Source organism: Mandrillus leucophaeus, unplaced genomic scaffold (assembly GCF_000951045.1).
Source record: "Mandrillus leucophaeus isolate KB7577 unplaced genomic scaffold, Mleu.le_1.0 Scaffold60, whole genome shotgun sequence".
Lineage (NCBI taxonomy): Eukaryota > Metazoa > Chordata > Mammalia > Primates > Cercopithecidae > Mandrillus > Mandrillus leucophaeus.
Genome location: NW_012106475.1, coordinates 7030778 through 7038691, shown reverse-complemented (window position 1 = coordinate 7038691; position 7914 = coordinate 7030778).

Genomic DNA, 7914 nt, shown 5'->3' with positions numbered 1-7914 from the left:
GTATGTGTCCAGAAATTTATCCATTTCTTCTAGGTTTTCTAGTTTATTTGCCTAGAGGTGTTTATAGTATTCTCTGATGGTAGTTTGTATTTCTGTGGGATCAGTGGTGATATCCCCTTTATCATTTTTAATTGCATCTATTTGATTCTTCTCTCTTTTCTTCTTTATTCGTCTGGCTAGCAGTCTATCTGTTTTGTTGATCTTTTCAAAAAACCAACTCCTGGATTTATTGATTTTTTGTGTGTTTTTGTGTCTCTGTCTCCTTCAGTTCTGCTCTGATCTTAGTTATTTCTTCTCTTCTGCTAGGTTCTGAATTTGTTTGCCCTTGCTTCTCTAGTTCTTTTAATTGTGACGTTAGAGTGTCAATTTTACATCTTTCCTCCTTTCTTTTGTGGGCATTTAGTGCTATAAATTTCTGTCTAAACACTGCTTTAAATGTGTTTCAGAGATTCTGGTATGTTGTGTCTTTGTTCTCATTAGTTTCAAAGAATATCTTTATTTCTCCCTTCATTTCATTATTTACCCAGTAGTTATTCAGGAGCAAGTTGTTCAGTTTCCATGTAGTTGTGCGGTTTTGAGTGAGGGTTTTTTTTGTTTGTTTGTTTGTTTTTTGTTTGTTTTTGAGACAAAGTCTTGCTCTGTCACCTCAGCTGGAGTGCAGTGGCACGATCTCAGCTCACTACAACCTCCACCTCCCGGGTTCAAGTGATTCTCCTGCCTCAGCCTCCCAAGTAACTGAGATTACAGGTGCCCGCCACCACGCCCAGCTAATTTTGTATTTTTAGTAGAGACAGGGTTTCACCATGTTGGCCAGGATGGTCTCAAACTCCTAACCTCATGATCCACCCGTCTCGGCCTCTCAACGTGCTGGGATTATAGGCATGAGCCACTGCACCCAGCCTTGAGTGAGTTTCTTAATCCTGAGTTCTAATTTGATTGCAATGTGGTCTGAAAGACCGTTATGATTTCCATTCTTTTGCATTTGCTGAGGAGTGTTTTACTTTCAGTTATGTGGTCAATTTTAGAATAAGTGTGATGTGGTGCTGAGAAGAATGTATATTCTGTTGATTGGGGGTGGAGAGTTCTGTGGGTGTCTCTTAGGTTTGCTTGGTCCAGAACTGAGTTCAGGTCCTGAATATTCTTGTTAATTTTCTGTCTCATTGATCTGTCTGATATTGACAATGTGGTGTTAATGTCTCCCACTATTATTGTGTGGGAGTCTAAGTGTCTTTGTAGGTCTCTAAGAACTTGCTTTATCATCTGGTTCCTCCTGTATTGGGTGCATATATATTTAGGATAGTTGGCTCTTCTTGTTGAATTAATCCCTTTACCATTATATAATGCCCTTCTTTGTCTCTTTCAATCTTTGTTGGTTTAAAGTCTGTTTTATCAGAAACTAGGATTGCAACCCCTGCTTTTTTTGCTTTCCATTTGCTTGGTAATATTCCGCCATCCCTTTATTTTGAGCCTATGTGCGTCTTTGCACATGAGATGGGTCTCCTGAATACAGCACACTGATGGGTCTTGACTCTATTCAATTTGCCAGTCTGTGTCTTTTCATTGGGGCATTTATCCCGTTTACATTTAAGGTTAATATTGTCATGTGTGAATTTGATCCTATCATTATGATGCTAGCTGGTTATTTTGCCCGTTAGTTGATACAGTTTCTTCATAGCATCAATGGCCTTTACAATTTGGTATGTTTTTGCAGTGGCTGGTACCAGTTTTTCCTTTCCATATTTAGTGCTTCCTTTAGGAGCTCTTGTAAGGCAGGCCTGGTGGTGACAAAATCTCTCAGCATTTGCTTGTCTGTAAAGGATTTTATTTCTCCTTTGCTTATTAAGCTTAGTTTTGCTGGATATGAAATTCTGGGTTGAAAATTCTTTTCTTTAAGAATGTCAAATATTGGCCCCCACTCTCTTCTGGCTTGTAGGGTTTCTGCAGAGAGATCTGCTGTTAGTCTGATGGGCTTCACTTTGTCGGTAACCCGACCTTTCTCTCTGGCTGCTCTTAACATTTTTTCCTTCATTTAAACTTTGGTGAATCTGACAATTATGTGTCTTGGAGTTGCTCTTCTCGAGGAGTATCTTTGTGGCGTTCCCTACATTTCCTGAATTTTAATGTTGGCCTGCCTTGCTAGGTTGGGGAAGTTCTCCTGGATAATAGCCTGAAGAGTGTTTTCCAACTGATTCCATTCTCCCTGTCACTTTCAGGTACATCAATCAAACATAGATTTGGTCTTTTTACATAGTCCCATATTTCTTGGAGGCTTTGTTCGTTCCTTTTCATTATTTTTTCTCTAATCTTGTCTTGATGCTTTATTTCATTAAGTTGATCTTCAGTCTCTGATATCCTTTCTTCTGCTTGATTGATTTTGCTAGTGATACTTGTATATGCTTCATGAAGTTCTTGTGCTGTGTTTTTCAGCTCCATCAGGTTGTTTATGTTCTTCTCTAAACTGGTTATTCTAGTTAGCAATTCATCTAACCCTTTTTGAAGGTTCTTAGCTTCCTTGCATTGGATTAGAACATGCTCCTTTAGCTGGGAGGAGTTTGTTATTACCCACCTTCTGAAGCCTACTTGTGTCAACTTGTCAAACTCATTCTCCATCCAGCTTTGTTCCCTTTCTGGCAAGGAGTTATGATCCTCTGGAGGAGAAGAGGCATTCTGGTTTTTGGAATTTTCAGCCTTTTTGCGCTGTTTCTCCCCATCTTCATGGATTTATCTACCTTTGGTCTTTGATGTTGGGGACCTTCGGATGGGGTCTCTGAGTGGACACCCTTTTTGTTGATATTGATGCTACTGCTTTCTGTTTGTTAGTTTTCCTTCTGACAGTCACGCCCCTCTGCTTCAGGTCTACTGAAATCTACTGGAGGTCCACTCCAGATGCTGTTTGCCTGGGTGTCACCAGCAGAGGCTGCAGAACAGTAAAGATTGCTGCCTGTTCCTTCCTCTGGAAACTTCGTCCCAGACGGGCACCCGCCATATGCCAGCCAGAGCTCTCCTGTATGAGGTGTCTCCCAGTCAGGAGACACGGGGATCAGGAACTCACTTGAGGAGGCAGTCTGTTCCCGAGCAGAGCTCAAATGCTGTGCTGGGAGATCCGCTGCTCTCTTCAGAGCCATCAGGCAAGGACCTTTAAGTCTGCTGAAGCTGTGTCCACAGCCGCCCTTTCCCCTAGGTGCTCTGTCTCAGGGAGAGGGTTTTTTTGTTTGTTTTTTGAGACGGAGTCTCGCTCTGTCACCCAGGCTGGAGTGCAGTGGCACTATCTCGGCTCACTGCAACCTCCATGTCCCGGGTTCAAACAATTCTTCGGCCTCAGCCTCCCAAATAGCTGGGATTACAGGCGCCCATCACCACGCCCAGGTAATTTTTGTATTTTTTTAGTAGTGATGGGGTTTCACCATGTCAATCAGCTGGTCTCGAACTCCTGACCTCAAGTGATCCACCCACCTCGGCCTCCCAAAGTCCTGGGATTATAGGCATGAGACAGTGCGCCAGGCCGACTTAAGTGAAGAAAATCTGGCCTCACACAGATACATAGTTAGAAAAGAGAGTTCCTTAAGGAGCCCCTGAAAAGATCTCCAGGTACCCACAGGGCTTGGAACTATACTTTGATACAATGAGAAACTCTGCTTATAATAAAACTAATTAATGTGTTTCAGAGACTCTTTTTGTTGTTACTGTTCTAAGTAGGATAAAAGTATGGTTTGAAACATAAATAGTAAATCAAAGTGGATATTATAGTATTTTATTAAATGGCATTTATATATGAAATATAGGCTGGGCGCGGTGGCTCACACCTGTAATCCCAGGATGTTGGGAGGCCAAGGTGGGTGGATCACGAAGTCAGGAGATTGAGACCCATCCTGGCCAACATGTTGAAACCCCATCTCTCCTAAAAATACAAAAATTAGCCAGGCAAGGTGGCGTTAGCCTGTAGTCTCAGCTACTCGGGAGGCTGAGGCAGGAGACTCACTTAAACCTGGTGGGGGCAGAAGTTGCAGTCAGCCAAGATCGTGCCACTGCACTCCAGCCTGGGTGACAGAGCGAGACTCCACCTAAAATAAATTAATAAATAAATACACACACACACATATTCAACATATCTTTGACTCTAGGTAAAGATGTATTGATTTGTGCATCCAGAAATGTTTATGGTACTATATTTAGTCCCTTAGAAGCTGTGGCCCCTATGGTTCTAAGGATAGAATGTAGTGGGTAGAAACTTAGGGGATGTTAGTGATTATTATTATATTTAAAATGCCACAGGAGTGAAGCAATGATCTGATTCAAAGAGGGACTCTTTTATAAGGATTTTGAATGTATGATATTAGAAAATATTCCTCAGTCTAATCCTGATAATGGTAATCTCTTCCATTACCATGGTAACCCACTCATACCTGTGACAAATATTTTCTGAGTGCCTCTGTTGGGGAAACAGAATTAAAAACAAAATATTTTCCCAACCCAGAAAGCCTTTCCACAAAGGTAGTTGAGAAAGCGCTTTCATTTGTTGAATAAGCATTAAACCAGAATGTGATGTCCATCACAGGCAATCTGCTAAGAGATTGCAAGGACAAAGAAATCTCACCTTTTCATATAGCCAAGCAGATACAAAGCATTACATACACGGTCTCAAGAAAAACAATAACTAGTCTTCCAGTAAGAGGACTTAACAGTACCACTTGTCACACACAGTTCATCCTAGATTCACCTGATAAGGTGACTGTGTTAGCTGATTAGCTGTATTCAGAGGAAAAGCAAACTTCTCATATCTTTGACAGAAGGTGGTTTTGCAACATGCGCAAGAGGCCACTGAAGTTAAGCTCATACTTCAAGCTTAGAATTTAACAGGGGAAACTAACAATAGACAAGTAATTAATTACATGATGGTTTTAATAAGTGGTATGGAGAAGTACCAAGGATGCTAACAGCATCTAATAGGGAACCTAAAAGTAGACTGGGGCATCCAGAAAGGTTTCCCCAAGGAAGTTTCAACTGAATTGAGAGGTGAAGAATATGTTATGGCCAAGTGCAGTGGCCCTGTAATTCCAGCACTTTGGGAGGCCGAGGTGGGAGGATCACTTGAGGTCAGGAGTTCGAGACCAGCCGGGCCAACATGGCGAAACCCCATCTCTACTAAAAATACAAAAATTAGCCGGGAGTGGTGGCAGACACCTGTAATCCCAGCTACTCGGGAGGCTGAGGCAGGAGGATCATTCGAACCCGGGAGGCAGAGGTTGCAGTGAGCCGAAATTGTGCCACTGCACTCCAGCCTGGGCAACAGAGTGAGACTCCGTCTTTAAAAAAAAAAAAAAAAAAAAAAAAAGACTTCTAAGAAGAGGGAACAGCAAGTGTGAAGGCCCTGAGCCAAAAGAGCTAGGTGTACTCGAAGAACTGATAGAAGGTGATAGAAGGGTAGGCCAGGTGCAGTGGCTCACGCCTATAATCCCCGTACTTTGGGAGGCCGAAGTGGGCAGATCACCTGAGGTCAGGAGTTCGAGACCATCCTGGCCAACATGGTGAAACCCTGTCTCTACTAAAAAATACAAAAATCAGCTGGGTGTGGTGGCAGGCGCCTTAGTCCCAGCTACTTGGGAGGCAGAGGCAGGAGAATCATTCAGACCTGGGAGGCGGAGGTTGCAGTGAGCGAGATCAAGCCATTGCACTCAAGCCTGGGGGACAAGAGCGAGACTGCTCTCAAATACAAAAACAAACAAACAAAAAGGTGATAGAAGGGTAATAATGTAGCTGTAGCTGGAAGGAGGACCCAGCCAGGAATTGAAGCTGGAAAGGCAAGCTGGGGCTGGACCATGCTGAGTCTTCTTGCACAGCACTGTGATATGAATTATTATTATTATTATTGAGACGGAGTTTCATTCTTGTTGCCCAGTCTGGAGTACAACGGTGCCCTCTCAGTTCACTGTAACCTCCACCTCCGGGCTTCAAGAGTTTCTCCTGCCTCAGCCTCCCAAGTAACTGGGATTACAGGCACCGGCCACCCCGCCTGCGTAATTTTTTTGTATTTTTAGTAGAGAAGGGGTTTCGCCATGTTGGCCAGACTGGTCTCGAACTCCTGACCTCAGGTGATCCTCCTGTCTCAGCCTCCCAAAGTGCCCAGCCGAGATTTGAAATTTGGATTCTACTAAGGACGATGGGAGCCAGCACAAGGTTTTCAAGTGACTTGATCAGATTCCCAAGGTTGGTTCACAAGGAACTTCGATAATCGCAAAGTCTAGTGAGCATAATTGCACTGGGAGAAGGCACTGCTGCAAGAATCCTGTGAGCCAGACAGATGAGGGCACCAACCAGGGTGGGTGGCAGATAAGGTCTTAACAGCCTCAAGGTGATTTGCTTCCTTGTTGAAGGCTTTAATTAATCCTCTTAAGTAACTTTCAAGTTCTTGAGTTCAAGTAAACACACTGGTCCACTAGGGGAGGAGTGTCAGGCTATAAACATTTTAATAATTTTAAAAAAAGGCTTTAATTGGTCAAAGTATTCATTTTCTATGGAGTGCTCCCAACCAGAAGATGAGGGAAATGGAGATAATGAAGCACGCCCCTCCTACCAAACACGATAAATTCTGGAGGCACTGTAAGATCAGGAATTTAAGGTGTATTTTTGTCCCACCCTGTTTTACAGGTGAGGTATCAAGTACGGTAACTCGTAATTTTCTTTTGGCCCAATCGAAAGGTATCATATAAAACAAAAGAAAGCTGTGTGTGCGTGAAAAAGGATCCGCCTTCCTCTCTGAAGAAAAGGGTGATTACGGCTTCGGAAACGCTTTTCAACCCAACACTGCTGCCCGGCTGGCGGCAACGGCGGCGGCGGCGGAGCGGCGGGCTGCATGTATGTTTTTAAAATACCATTATATTTTGCTAAGCAATCTCTAAACACACATATAGAAAACTAATTTATGTGTTCTGTGAAATTATCCCCCAAAACGACAGTACAAGATGTTAATACTTAATTGGGTCAGGATTATCTCTACCAAATTATCGATGTGCGTGGATGAACGCCAATACACTATTTTTATAAATTTATAAGAATGAAAATTGTATAAAATGTATAATAATGACAAGTTTTATTTTTCTTCTTGTTTAGACCCTTCATTGCCCCAACAAACACAGTATTTTGTATGCCTCTAGGTCTGTCCCTGCCTTTTATTTGGACAACACTCATTGTCACAGAAATGTCCTTCATCATCTTTAAACCAATTCCCAAAGAACATCAATTGTCATTTTTCTCTCAAGTTCCAGGAAAAGTGAAGGAAATTAGACTAGACTCTCAGCAGGGGAGTACATCATTTTTCAGCTGGTTCATACCAATCTCTTGCCAAATCTTTCACCCAGCTTTCATATGTACACAGAACCTAGTTTAATAGAAGAAATGATACAAACAATGAGGTGAAATGCTATTTATAAAATAGTCTTCTATTCACTGTCTAGAAAATAGAGCTCCAATTGGAAGTTTAAAAATGGGGTATTACCTCTGCTGCTTACATTGCTGAACAATAATAAGTTTTTATACTGGAAGATAAGTCCAGAACAACTGAGAATCACTCTTTCTATATAAAACGTTTAAAGAGCAAAATGTGCAGAAGATACAGGGAGAAATTAAGCCTGATTATATCCTCTGAAATGAAAAGGGGAAAATGTTCTAAATCCTAAACAAAGAGAGTATGTGGTCAGACAAGTTTAACTGCTGCCAAAAACAATTTAATCAGCCATTCTTTCTAAGATGTCTGTATGACTTCTGAGAAACAGAGTACTTTTGAACAAAGATGAAATCGCCTCCACTGTCAGTGGTACCAGCTAGTCATATCCTGATGTGTCATAGAGGACAGACAGGGACTTAAACCCAATACAAAAGGAAGAACATGAAGAAAAAAAATAAAGGAAGCATTGATGA